The sequence below is a fragment of the Brachycentrus maculatus genome, unplaced genomic scaffold (assembly GCF_059751285.1).
Source record: "Brachycentrus maculatus isolate JH-2025_06_01 unplaced genomic scaffold, ASM5975128v1 h1tg000105l, whole genome shotgun sequence".
Classification (NCBI taxonomy): domain Eukaryota; kingdom Metazoa; phylum Arthropoda; class Insecta; order Trichoptera; family Brachycentridae; genus Brachycentrus; species Brachycentrus maculatus.
Window position 1 is genome coordinate 2,126,665 of NW_028280859.1, and position 15,836 is coordinate 2,142,500.

Here is a 15,836-nt window from a genome sequence, read left to right on the forward strand (position 1 = left end):
CGATCTGTCGTACCCTAGTTTGAGTGATAATGCGTACGTACCCTTCCCTGAAGATGATAAGCTGCCTATCGTCTTCAATTGCCATCAGACAATTTTTATATCTAAAGACTGATCACCATGTCTTTGGCTGCATTGGTGTACCAATATGTATCCAATGCTCATTTTCTCCCCATTTACAGAAGCATTTAGAAAATAAGTTAGATTTTAAAGACAGTCACATTAGATCTTTACAGGCAGTTACAACGTGAGCTTTGCATGATATTGACAAAAATAAAAATATGTTATAGATTTTAAAAATATACTAGCCTGCCCAATGCGGCCCTTTGAATTTTAAGAAGAAAAGTAGATATTGAACAAAATATAACGTACTTATAAAACATCTTGTGAGGTTTTATGAAACGTAAAATATTCATGGATTGACTAATTAAACTTCTACATATATATATATATATATATATATATATATATATATATATATATATATATATATATATATATATATATATATATATATATATATATATATATATATATATATATATATATATATATATATAAATTCAAAAAGATTATGAAAATAAATATTTTGAAAAATAGTGGTATGAACCACGTGAAATTTAAAATAAATATTTATTAATATAACCATAAAGTGACTGCCGAATCAATTATTGAAACTTTTTTAAGTATATCAATATGTGACCAGAACTGGCTTACGAAACGCAATTCTAATTATAACTTTCTAATAAAAAAATTTAAGAAAAGAGAAATATATGTGTTTTTATTATTTACACAAATATTTCAATTTCTTCTATTTATATGAGCCTAAGCGGCTCATTATAAGAAATAGGTATCAAATTGTGGTAAAGTGGGTTCTAACCAAGAAACTCTGATTGAAGAGTCCGCGACACTAACCACGGGACCACAACCCGACACAATTTGGTCAAGTAAATGTAGTGACCTTTACACCATTGAAAACAAAAAATGAGTAGAGTGAAGAAGGAATCAAATTATTTTTTTTTAAATATATGAAATCGAATGACGAAAACTGTTGATTTTAATGTTTACCTCACTGGAAATCGAGCCCATGACAATACCAATCTGAATTGTAGCCAAATTAATCAACCATTTAAAGAGACAAAAAAATATGTAACCCTTTTTAATGTCTACATACATATATACGACTTCAAGAGGGCGTGTCTTCGTTCGAATCTCGACATATAAAATCTGTGAATTTTCCTTCGCTTTTCTTTCGAGTGACATAGATTCTGCATCCCTCTCTCGAGTTTTCCCGACCACGCCTATTGGTGACATCGCTCTGACCACGCCCCTCGCGACAGGTCCAACCAATCAAGGACCTGATAGCTGTTCAAGCATGTAATATGCCTTTTTATATAAAAAGAAAACATCAAAATGAATTTTCACTGAAAAATTACATTAAATTTTACAAACTTTAAATGCAATGAATAAATTCACTCACAAGTAGAAAGAGGCTATAAATGTTTAATCCTAATTAGGGACATGATAAGGGGTGTTGCATAAGCCGTAGGTAGAAAAAAAATCCTCTTCGTAATTTAAACATATTAAATACCTCAAATCTTAAAACAAAAATAGAATTATTCATTTGTTAAATAATACGTTTAATATAAATAGAAAATAATTTTTTCAAGCGTCTTCCAATATGTAAAATAATGCGGAAAAATCTTATATGAATAATGATTTAGACACTCAAAATATTGTTTTTATGTATGTTATTGAAAAAAAATGCCTTTTCAATCACTTTTCATTATTTAAAGCCAATAGATGTTGTATTTTATGTAATTCGTTTTTTCGTTGAATAATTATTTAAAATAAAATAAAAACAACTTTTTATTCGTTTTCCGTTCTTTTTCTATTCCAAATTCAAATTCAAATATTTGCTCAGTTCTCGGAATGTTCGTCTTTGGCGCCACCATCCGGCCTTAGTCAAAATCAATAGCCTGTGGCCAGACGGTGTTATGCGTACTCTATATAAATATTACATACATCCTTACCGGTATATATAACTCTCTCGGATATCCTGTGACCCTGTCTGACACCCTTTCACATAAAAACGTTAAAAAAAATAAACAAACTTAAAATTTGCTTTTCGATATTTTACTTAATTGAATGAAAAAAATACTTAGACAGTCGCATTTTCGGTAAATATCTATTCAAAAAGTATTTTTCCAATCCAGGCAGGTACCGTATTGTTTATTTTAAGGAGAGAGCAAGGCTTTCTGGATAGTCATACATATTTTTCATTTATGATTTTTTTCTATTCAAAACCTTCATTCGTTTTTAGCTCTAACAAACAAAATACATTGCAGATTTTAATGATCTAAATATTCCGTATACAATAAATAAATATATTTATCCGCCTTCATCGTTTAGTGGTTGGTGTGATAGACTGCCATGCTGGAGGCTCCAGGTTCGATTCCCACGCTGGTAAAAATAAAAATTGGTGATTTCATCAATTGATTCGTCTGTGGTAATATTTAACCATTTTTAATATAGGTTTTACTTGGTCAATACCACTATTTCACGCATTTTAATACAGTGTTTATACAAGTATACATAATTATTGTTGTTAACATCATAAATATTATCCTTTCGTATTTTTTATTTACGACTAATTGATTTTGTAAAAAAAAGTACTTATTTAAAATATTATGTTTTTTTAAACGTTAAAAAACATTTTTTCTCATTGAATTATTTGTATATTATTTTTTGACATCTCATCAAAGATGAAGAAGAATATGGAAGTCTGGGCATTTACGGGGCTGACGACCGTCATCGGCTGGTTTAAGTGATCACTTTACACAGTGTAACATTCACCAATTCTACCCATTATTGACAACCACACTACTCAAATTCTTGGAAGTTCTTTATATATGAACCATTTTAGAAACCTTGTTCTTGAATCACTAGAACTTCACTAGAGACATCTATTGGTGAGATGTAAAGAAGCTTTTTACTAAGCAGAAACTCTTATATTAGTATGTGAGGTCCAAATCCTGGATTATAATCACACACATGAGAAACGCCAGAAAATACCATTTTCATTTTTATTATTTAAGCTTATAATTTGACCAGATAATTTATTTACAACATTTTGAGTGTGTCCAAATACTTGTTCACAAAATCTGGATTATCTCCAATTACAGGAGTTATTTTCATATTATTTTCATATAATTTTCATATTATTTTCACTCGAAATGTTGTGAATTATTTGTATGTTTCGAATACCTAGTAACTTTAAATGGGAATTTTACTGTAACCGATTTCTATACAATTTTGAAATACATTTCGGTTATATTTTAAGATGAAAATTTGGTGAAAAGTGTGAGAAAAATCTGGAAACAAATATTGAATTTTAAATTTATTAAAAATGGACCACAACACCACTTTATACTCCGTTTTGTGCCTAACATACTACATTTACGATATTTTTTTCCTAAATATAAAATAATATCACGGAAATAATGCCACTCCAATTATAATAACATTGAGTGTTACAATCAAAAGAATAATTGCCCCAATATATGGGAAGGTTCACTTCATCCCTTAAGTGGCCATCGTTATTTTCTCCTGTTTCCCTAAGGGTTGATGGAGGCGGGGGGGGGGGTGCTTTATTCGGAGAGGGGGCGTCCAGGATATAATCGATACTACACGGGTGTATGTAGGTCAATTCCAGAAAGGAAAAATCGACCTAATGTCATGCGTGGGGAAGACAACGTATGTAAGAAAAATGATCCGTTTACATCGATTTTATTTTATGGACCTTTATTTTACTTAAATTAGATTACTTAAAGTTTTTAAAAATTAATAAAACAATTAATAATAATTTACTTATAAAAACATAAGTAAATATTTTTCTTAAAGTCCGTTATGAAATATATTTTAAATCACTCAACATCCCTGATCCCTTTTGACTATGGCTGCTAATCAACACAAAAAATAAAATTTATAGTAACTGTAGACAGTTGGCAGAATTCCATATTGAATTGTTGGGTAATATATCCAAAATAAAACAAGGTTTGTTGTATTGAATTCTACATTTATTTATGTATATGTTAATACGTGACGCGTTTCGTCTTCTTAGGACACTGTCAAACACTGTGTTTGATAATGTCTTAAGAAGACGAAACGCGTCACGTATTAACATATACACAACTAATGTAGTATTCAATCCAACAAACATTGTTTTATTTTGGATATATTACCTAACAATACAAAAAATAAAGCTGCATGAGATCTCTTTTGCCTAACGGCTAAAATATTTTGAATATAATTAAGTAGATAGTGTTTTAGTATTAATCAGTCTTGAAAAAGAACCGGTTAGCTTCGAAACCGGTAGACATTATAATTAAGTTATGATTGAATATTTATAGTGATTTTAAAACAAAGTTACATTTTAATTATAATAATAATAATAAAACCCTTATCCACACCCCAATGGTGCATAGGGCACTGTGTCATATAAACGCAGTGTTATCTTGATCGTTTACACATGAAGGAAAGGTGACCAGCCCTCCGTTTCAGGTACCAGTCCATGTTAAATTGAATAAATATTACAGTGAAAAAATCACTCATATTTATTTTACCCCCCTTGGGAATCGAACTCGGGACCTCCGGAACGGTAGCCGAGCGTGCTGACCATTACACTACGGAGGCGGACAAAATTTTAATTTTAATTATAATATGTCAGAAAAGTGTTTCTAAAAAAAGAAACATCCCTTACATATTCATTTACCCATTTTAGTGTTGTCGACCGCTGGGGTTAGTCATTTGGACGCTTTTTACGATGATTTGTGCGCGAGAGTAATATTGTCAAGATTGGGCGTAGGATTTGCGCGGAGCAATTTAGAGCAAGCTCCGGTTCGCGTCTCCGGTACGGTATTATTTAATAAAGGTTCTGTTCCTGGCTAATTTGATTCCGGGCGACATCGGTGTGATTAAATTTTAATATTTTAAACGCACGGGACTCTGAGATACAAATCTGACGCCAAGGGCGGTACGTGGAGTATTAATATTTAAACAATATTTTTTTTTATTTAAACCCTTATCCGCACCCCAATGGTGCATAGGGCACTGTGTCATATAAACGCAGTGTTATCTTGATCGTTTTACACATGAAGGAAAGGTGATCAGCCCTCCACTTCAGGTACCAGTCCATGGTAATATTGAATAAATATTACAGAGAAAAAAATCACTAATATTTATTTTACCCCCCTTGGGAATCGAACCCGGGACCTCCAGAACGGTAGCCGAGCGCGCTGACCATTACACTACGGAGGCGGACAATAAAATTATAATAATAATTTTTATTCACAATATTGAGTAGTGTGGATGTCCAAAAAATTGTGGTTGTCAATCACGGGCAGAATGGTGAATGTGAAATACACGCGTGTAAAATGATCACTTAACCAGCCTTTTATAACAGGTCATAAGCCTTGTAAATACAAGACTTTATCTTTATTGAGATCTTTAGTAAAAAAAAAATAAACATTTTATTTGTTCACATTCTGAGTGTGTCCAAATACTTATTACTAAAAACTTACTAAAAATTCTCAACTTGGGTTTTTTTTTTCTTTTTTTCTCTTTAAATAAAAGTTTACTCAATCTAACAGAGATGGTTGTTGTGAAGTGATGTGAGGTGTGTTGTGATGACTCGTATGTACTGTGTTATGAGATTGATCACATATCTAGGAGATCCAAAAAAAAGTAGTGTCGTCGTAAATCATGGGTAGAACGATTAATGTTGCACGTCTGTAAAGTGATCACTTAACTTGCCTATGATAGCTCATAAGCCCTGTAAATACCCAGACATCCATATTCTTCTTCATCTTCATTGAAAAAAAATTAACAAAACATGTTGTTTTTCTATAGCAATATCTTAATAAAGATATTCTCATATAGAAGTCCGGGTATTTTAATGACTTACAACTCGTCATAGGCTGGTTTTAGTAATCACTTTATACAGGTGTAACATTCACCATCCTACCCATGATTGACTTTAATATTTTTCTTCTTCAACGTTGAGATATCAATATAAATAACCACTAGGTGGAGACAAACCCGGAATGTGTGAATACACTTAGAAAATTATATACACTATTTGAAAATAATGGGAAATGCATTAAAGCACGCGTCACAATACGGCTGTCCAAACTCAAAACACAGTAAGGGACATTTTTTGTAGTACGTTTTTTTTGCATTTTTGGACTTCTACTTAGTCCAAAAATGCAAAAAAAAACGTACTAAAAAAATGTCTCTTACTATGTTTTAAGTTTGGACAGCCGAATAGATTTTGAGATAAAGTGGTATTAACCAAGTAAAAAATATTATGGAAAAAATCTCACTTTACTAGATTTTCAATTCATTGTCTTTCCTACGCCACTGGATTAATACGGAATATTTCTACGACTTGTTTATTACGAGCAGATATCAACGGGCGGCAGTGGCGCACTGTTTGGGGGCCGCGTACAAATAAAGAGTCAGAATGCGCGGGTTCGATTCCCGCGGGAAGACACCCCCCCACTTCCCCCCATCCCCTCCACACGGCTACAGATTAACTCGTTATTGCTTCTCCTTCCTCCCTCGTCCTTTGCGAGAATCAATAAAATGCACTTTTCATACTTTGGGGTGGTTTTATAATGCTTATCATATTTTGGATTTGTGATAATATTACATTGTCAAATATTAGATTCGTCGTAATCATTTTCGTAATGGTTAGACCTCTAAATACCGTGGTGGAAGCAGCGGGTTCGATTCCCAAGTAAGGTAAAAATAAGTTACCCGGTGATTTACCTGACAAGTTTAACCTTTGGGGTAATATAGTTAAAGTTTTATTTTTCCACGACATTTTTGAATGTATCAAAATCCTTGTTCGTAAATCTTGGTACTTACAGGAGTTATTGTTACATCTAATGTAAAAATAACTCCTATGTAGAGACAACATTTGTTTTGTTTTTTATCAAAAAAAAGTGTTGTTTTTTTTTAATGTTACTAAACATCTGTTGCTGTTAAAACTTCTTCAGTAAAAATATTAGAATAAAGCATTTATACTACCACATTTGAGTTTGTCAAGCATTAAAGTTTATCAAGTATCAACACGACTAGTTTCGAGAACTACAAATGTTCTCATCTACAGTTTGTTTGTATTTTTACTTCTTTCTAGTTCTTTGCACTAATAAACTATAGGTGGTTTTATACGAGTGTTTTATATATCATCGAATTTGTATATATCATCGCATTATGCTTCACAAAGCTAATGAAAAATTCAATATTTAAAATCTAAGAAAAAAATAGCGTATTTTATGGTTCATGTATCCAAAGATTTTTTATGATAAATATAAAAAAATATATATTAAATAGTTGGTCGACTACAATGGATGATAAAACGTTTAGGATGGCGCTTGGTTAGTTAGAAAATATCAAAACGGTCTTAACTCTGTCTTTGAATTTGGATTGTGTATTTAGTTTAGTGAAATTTATACCTCTTAAGTTTAAAAAATTGGATCAATAAATTTCCTCAATAAATCTGAAATTTATATAGATATTGATAGCAAATCCACTTCACTGTACATATTATACGTATAGTTAATTGATGGTAATATGCACTTACGTGGACCTTTTTCTCAAATACCATAAAATAATTAAACAAATTGTTTAGGGGAGTAGCATGTTATTGGAAAGTGGTTTTGAACAAAGAAACCACTTAATCAATCCCTTATAATTATTGATCCCTGCCATTTACCTCTAGTTTTGAGAATTATATCCTTAATAGCGTCTTTGGCTTCTCGTATTACGCCCGAAGGGATTTGAGTTCAGCGAGATTAGAATAGGTAGTGAAAACATGAACACTGTTCTTCATTATTCAACAGTGTATCGTGCTATAAAAAGACCACCTTGAGAACATGTTTGAATTTTCACCTCTTTATGAGAACAAGCGTATTTCTCAAAACTAGTCGTGTTTATATTAATAAATATAAAAATTGTCTTAAGTGTTTAATTTGTATGTTTAAGTCATCATGTCATTCGCCAAATTCAAGACCAAATCGATAATATCGTAGATAGGCATTATCGATAAATTAAGAAAGGTGTGTTGAGGTTGTTTGGACAAACTTTAGGGGAAATTTATGAGGCCTTTGCGGTTGGTAATTGAAGCAGAGAAAGACATGGAAAAATTTGTCAGGTTTAAGTATTTCAAATGCTTGAAAGTGGTCAGGTCAGGAGTCGGAATAATCGGCGGGTATGTATGAGGACATACATGAATGTGAAAGAGAAGAAGATTGTTTACAAAGACAGATGGTGAGGCATTCTATTCTCTCTGCGTACTACCACTGCAGGGAAACAGTTTGTTGGTTCATTAGTTCTTGTTTAGATAAGTATTTTTTGAATAAATAATGTATTTAGAAAGAAAAAAAAATTGTTTGTTTGAAATCCCTGAAATATTGTTTACATCTAGATTGTTTCAACGTATTCATTCAGTCGTACATAGGAAATATGAAAAATCATCTTGCAAACCACGTTATGTTCAAAATTAAGTTTTTTAACCAATGGCGAGTTTTTTTTTGAAGTGGAGAGTTTTGATTTTTCTATTTCATTTTATTCCTAACTTAACGAGTTTTGGCAGATTATGTTAAACTTGAACGTTTATGTATTTAATTTTCTACCGATTCACGCCATTTAGCTAAAAGACTCAATTTTTTTACAAAACGTTGTTTGCGTTGACTACTCATATAGCTAACTCCTTTCAAGAACGTCATAAATAAAAAAAACTTGATTTTTCAGGTGAACGTTTTTAAAAATAAATATCAAGCCACTTATTGAACTTTTTACTGTGCAACAGATCTTTTTAAGTAAAACCTGAAGGTTATTTCTCCATTTAAAAAATATTTAGTTTATTTTTAAAAAATAAACAATACCTTTTCTTTAAAATGCAAAAACAACACTTTTTGCCCTGTAGCGGGTAAATATCAAGTTAAAAATATGCCTCTTTTTCTGGGATATAGTTTATTTATGTAGATACTACTTACATTACATCAAAAACCAATGAATCGAAAATACAAAGTTTAATTAATTAATCATTTTGTTTACTTTGAATTCTTTCAAAATTATCAAAACTAAATTTATGATTTTTTATCATAAAGTATGCAACATGTAATATTCATATTAAGTACAAATCGTATAAACAACGAAAATCACGACCGTCTTTAAACTGGCAGTACGCCAGCGTCTCATATAAGACCTTTGATTATTTAATTCAAACATACGGAATAGTTGAGTCCTGAATAATACATGAATGATGAGCAGGTACTGCAAATTGGTGCGATATTATGAGGGGTTGCAATGCACCGACGGTTGCATATCGCGTGTATTGCAGTATGCAAATATCTTTTCGTGTCTCCTATTGTAAGGGCCCTAAGGACTAAGGATAATATAAAACAAAAAGGATACGTGCATAGCTTCTTATGAAATAGCGTAATCATTTTTGGGGAAAAAAATATTCATGATTCAAAATTATACATCTACTGGTAACAACACTTATTTGGGTGTAAGTTTTTAAGATATTTTGTAGGTGTCTCCCTGAGTATGGACTATGGAAATCTTGAGAATTTGCAAGGCTTACGATCTGCCGACGACTCCATTTAGTGATCATTTTGTTATTACATTGATATCTTACAGAGAAAAGACAGTTTTCGTGAAATGACTATGGATTATTTAAAATACAACATAAAACAGATCAGATGTAATTTATTTTTATCTAATTTTTTTAGATCTCATAAAAGATGAAGAAGAATATGGAAGTCTGGGCATTTACGGGGGTGACGACCGTCATAGGCTGGTTTAAGTGATCACTTTACACAGTGTAACATTCACCAATTCTACCCATTATTGACAACCACACTACTTAAATTCTTGGAAACTCTATATATATGAACCAATTTAGAAACCTTGTTCTTGAATCACTAGAACTTCACAAGAGACATCTATTGGTGAGATGTAAAGAAGCTTTTTATTAAGCAGAAACTCTTATATTAGTATGTGAGGTCCGAATCCTGGATTATTGTCACTTTGTGGTAAGACATGATGAAATTATAAATTTGTTTATTATTTTTTACCACTTGAGTATTATATTTTTAACAATTAGTTTTGGAAGCTGCAGATACTTCCACTTACGGGGTTGAATATAAACAAGTCGTTAAAAAAAATATGATACTCAAGTGGTGTTTTATTTATAATTTAATAAATCAGATACATGTAATTTAAAAGATATGCAAACTAAAATTTTGTTTTTATGTGAGAATTGTGGAATATTTAAATTTGTACGTATATACGAATAGCTGTAGTAAAATACGATAAATAAAATTTTACATCGCATTAAAATAATTATTATAAATCTACATCTGTATATTTAACATTAATGTTTTTTAATTTAAATTTTAGTGTCATCCATTTGAAATCTCATAATTGTTGGATGACAATTTTGAATACATACTCTATATTTTTGTTAAATTAAATGAAATGCTGGCTATACTATTCATGAGTTATTCGTGCCACTCAATATCAAGGTAACACAGCATTAATCCAATTCAATGGCTTATGCTCCGTTAAAGACAAAGAAAATACATGTATCTTGTTTGTCGAAGCAGACCCCAGAATCCTTATGCATAATAAAATATCGAGGGTTAATAAAAATAAAAATAAACGTGCAATTCCACCTCAAACCGCCCTCGGGCGATATGTCACAGCGAGGGAATCCAATTTTCCCCCACCGTTTGATAAATGCATCCCCCAGGAAGGTAGGGGTGGAAGGGTGCACTCGCACGACCTTGTCACACATCATTTTTGTTGCAGCATTTTATCATTGACCACTCTGCCTAGATTGCCGAGGGGTTGGCCGATAGGGGTGGTTTCGTGTTCCGTCTCAAGCCTTATCGATATGAGAGTGGGTAGATTACACATTTCTTTATTCATTGTATCGTTTCTCTCATACGTATATATATATATATATATATATATATATATATATATATATATATATATATATATATATATATATATATATATATATATATATATATATATATATATATATCTATATATATAAATATATTTATATATATATATATATATAAAAATTTCATCAAAGAACCCACTCTTCCACATGTTGATACCTATTTCTAATAATGAGACGCTAAGGCTCACAGAAATAGTATGAAATTGAAATATTTGTGTAAATAATAAAAATAAATATTTCTCTTTTTATATTATTTTTTGACATCTCATCAACGATAAGGAGGATATGAAAGTCTGGGCATTTACGGGGCTAACGACCGTCATGGGCTGGTTTCAGTGATCACTTTACACACGTGTAACATTCACCAATTCTACCCATTATTGACAACCACACTACTCAAATTCTTGGAAGTTCTTTATATTTGAACCAATTTTGAAACATTATTCTTGAATCACTAGAACTTCACCAGAGACATCTATTAGTGAGATGATATTCTTCTTCATCTTTGATGAGTCACAAAAATAATATGAAAAAAACTCCTGTAATTGGAGATAATCCAGATTTTGTGAACAAGTACACACTTAAAATGTTGTAAACATATTAATAGTTATACCTACGGACTTAACGATTCTCCAATCTCAAATCATCTTCCCTTGTCCCAATACATACTAGTAATTTCCACTATTTTTATTACGGAAAGGGGTAGTTTTAAGGTTAAAAATCGACTTCATCCCCCCACCCAGACAGGGGCACATTCCCGAAATGTGGCGGGACATTTATTTTGGCCATTAAACGCTTTCACGGACATTAGGCCCCGACTGCAAGTGCTCGGCCCCCCTCCTCTCGCAATCTGGTCATTAGAATGTGTGTCACGGACTGACATTAAACCAACCTTTAGACTTGAAAACGTACGAAAAGAAAATTCCGTCTTGAAAATTTTAAGGCGTTAAGCAATATTGAACCAACTGCTCCAGCTTCCCTTTATTGTTTAGATTCGACGTTTGAAATATAAATGAATCTTGCTTTTGCTCGAAAAGGCTTCCCGTTTCGAGGTAGAACCAATGTGTGTGTGTGTGTGTGTGTGTGTGCGTATGTGTGTGTGTGTGTGTGTGTGTGTGTGTGTGTGTGTGTGTGTGTGTGTGTGTGTGTGTATGTGTGTGTGTGTATGTGTGTGTGTGTGTGTGCATACAAACACATTAACCTATCCATCTTTTCTCATCTTTTAATGTTTTTTTATCTTCTTGGGCTTTACTTCTTCGTTTGAATGGTTTTTCATTCTCACCATCGATTTTTAGTCAGTATTAATAATGTTTTATTTAAAGTCATTATAAAAAAATCGATTAAGCTTTTGTGTTCCTATATCACCATGATTTGTGATTACTACAAAGAAAGTCACCGCTATACGTTTATAGTTTTTTGTAAAAAAATATAACTGAATTGATGATAATCTTCTAAATCATTTTAATCATTTAAGGGAATAATAAGTTTTACTGTCCACGTTTTAATATGATTTAATTAATAAATATGGAATCAATGTCCGCCTCCGTAGTGTAATGGTTAGCACGCTCGGCTACCGTTCTGGAGGTCCCGGGTTCGATTCCCAAGGGGGGTAAAATAAATATAAGTGATTTTTTCACTGTCATATTTATTCAATATTACCCTGGACTGGTACCTGAAGCGGAGGGCTGATCACCTTTCCTTCATGTGTAAACGATCAAGATAACACTGCGTTTATATGACGCAGTGCCCTATGCACCGTTGGGGTGCGGATAAGGGTTTTATTATTATTATTATTATTAGATGGAATAGTTTATTTTATATTTTTATTAAAGTCAGTAAATTATTGTAATTATCATTTTTTCCTCTCTATATCTGCTTTTATATCTTTTATTTATCGTAATTGCAATGTATTTTGTTTGTTAGTAATATAATCACTTGTAAAAAAGAAAGGCTTAAAAAAAACATTTAAAATTTTTATTTAACAAAGGATCCTTTATTTAAAGCATTGACATTTTAGTTGTACCTTCCACTCTGGTCTCAATCCTGTGGATTGGTCTGCAGCAACAAATAACATATCCATCACAACATTTTGACTGTGTCGAAATACTTGTTCATAAAATCTGGATTATCTCCTTGGAGACTTAAACCAGCCCATAAATGCCCAGACTTCCATATTCTTCTTCATATTTGATAAGATGTCAAAAATAATATCGCTCACTCATTTCAAGAACGTCATAAATCAAAAAACTTGATTTTTCAGGAGAACGTTTTTAAAGTTGAAAAATATAATACAATGTATTAAAAATAAATATGAAGCCACTTACTGAGCCACTTACTGAACTTTTTACTATGCAACAGATCTTTTTAGGTAAAACCTGAAGGTTTTTGCTCCATTTGAAAAATATTTATTATATTTTAAAAAAATAATTAAACAATACCTTTTCATCAAAATGCAAAAACAACATTTTCTGCCCTGTAACGGGTAAATATTAAGTTTAAAATATGCCTCTTTTGCTGGGATATAATACATTTTCTGGGCATTCCGAAAACATGCCCAACTCAAAATTCACGATTTTTGATTTATGACGTTCTTGAAAGGAGTGAGCGATATGACATACCCATCCTTCGCCATTCTGGTCTATTTTCCGAAACCCTCTCCAGCTTCTCATACGTCGAGCAACCCATATCTAGTTTATATACAGCCCAGTTGTATATCTAACACGAATTGTAATTTAAAGAAATTTGTTTACTTAAAAAATAAATAAATGATGCGGGTTGATCGCATCCTGCTTGTCACGAATTGATCCTGCACACAATGGGTGGCGGTGTAATCTCCCCTCATGTCAACATGTCTGGATTTGTAATGTTTGAGGGACCTTTTTACACGGGACATTAACTCCGTCTGTCAGTTTCTTCCAACTATCCCCCCTCAGTCCCTTTCTACCCCGATCCACTTTACACAAAATAATGACCGCTTAGGGTGAGTATAAAACTCGCTTATAATTTATTTTTTGATTTGGCTTTTAATTTGTAGAACTCCATTTTAATTTATGTATTAATTTTTAAATCTAACACAGATTTTTTGAGTCTACTAAGTTGTATTTTATTAAAATTTAAAAAGCAACATTTTCAGTCACATTTTTTCACAATCTCCGCGCACATTTGTTTAGAATATAAATATATTGGAATTATTTATTTTATAGAATTTTTTTTTTCATAAATATTTTTAAAAGTTCAATTTCTTACCTTTCAATAACTCTTTGCCTTTTAAAACCATATATTTATATCGAAGAAAAACATATTTTTCTTGAATGTTTTTCTCAGATACTTTGTGGTACATTTTATGAACTTTATAAAATTAAACAACTTTGTTTTAACCACTTTTTATTATAAGTATACTTTAACCTACCGATTTCGACAAGAACCTTGTCACCATCAGGGTTTATTAAATTCCAAAACATTAAAAACATTGATTAAAGAAAACACTTCGTTTTTTACCACTTAAGTTTTATTATAGACTACATGTTTCAGAAGTTAAACTTCCATCATTCAGGTCTGTATAATAACTTATAATAGTTATTATACAGACCTGAATGATGGAAGTTTAACTTCTGAAACATGTAGTCTATAATAAAACTCAAGTGGTAAAAAACGAAGTGTTTTCTTTAATCATTGTAACCTGTCTTACCACAAAGTTAATGCCGAAACAATAAATTAAAAACATTTAAATTCTCATAATTAATTACATTCCCTCACCAAAAACTAAATCCTGGATGTAGTTTTTGGTAAGGGATGTAATTATTTATGAGTATTTTAATGTTTAAGTGTTTAATAAACCCTTATGATGACAATGATCTTTTTGAAACTGGTAGGTTAAAGTGTACTAATAATTTTTTTTTAAAGTGGTTAAAACAAAGTCGTTTAATTTTATAAAGTACATATTTTTTCAATGCAAAAACGGCGTTTTAAGCAAAAAATTCAATTACGTTAAATGTTAAAGGTTTGATATTAAGTTGCGGGTTATCGTATATTGGGCCTTAAGACGCTGACGCTATTTACATCGACCAATAAAAATACATCGAAACAAGGCAATAAAGCTTTGAGTCTCAGCTTGACATATCACAGCGTTCACAAATGACTCTAAAGTTTATACAGCAACGCTTCGCGTTATACTGCCGGCGTTCTGTGATCAATTCCATAAACAGCTACATTTTATTTTCCTCAAGTCTCCTAACCATCTGTTTTATTGAAGTCATATACTAGCGACCTCAAAGTATAGGTTATAAACAGTCACACTAGTGAAACATAGTCATGGGATATATATTCCAGATTCACACATACATATATTATTTTAACCCTACATAACTAAACTATATTTTTAAATACACAGTAACTAAACATTCGTCAGGCGGACTACGCAATTAAAAACGTGAAAATTACCAAAAGTATTTATGAAAAATAGTAACTGGTTACATGACACTTAAGTTTGGTTTATTAGGAATAAATGTAAGAGACATTTAACAATAAATCACTAACCCGTAAACAATGTCTAACGTGTGCGGGACGTCGTGTGAACGAATGTTTAGTTACCTAGGGTTGATTCACATACAAAATCCATTTCTGACAGGAATTTATGTCTTATTGACAAGGAATTTTGACACCACCAGATCAAATCTGGTCGTTCTACGTAGTCGGAGGGTATGTACGACTAGATGTATGGACGTTAAGGAAGCTAGGAGTGTCAGGACAGAAGACGTGACGTTCCATTCTCTCCGTCTACCCATGCAGGAAA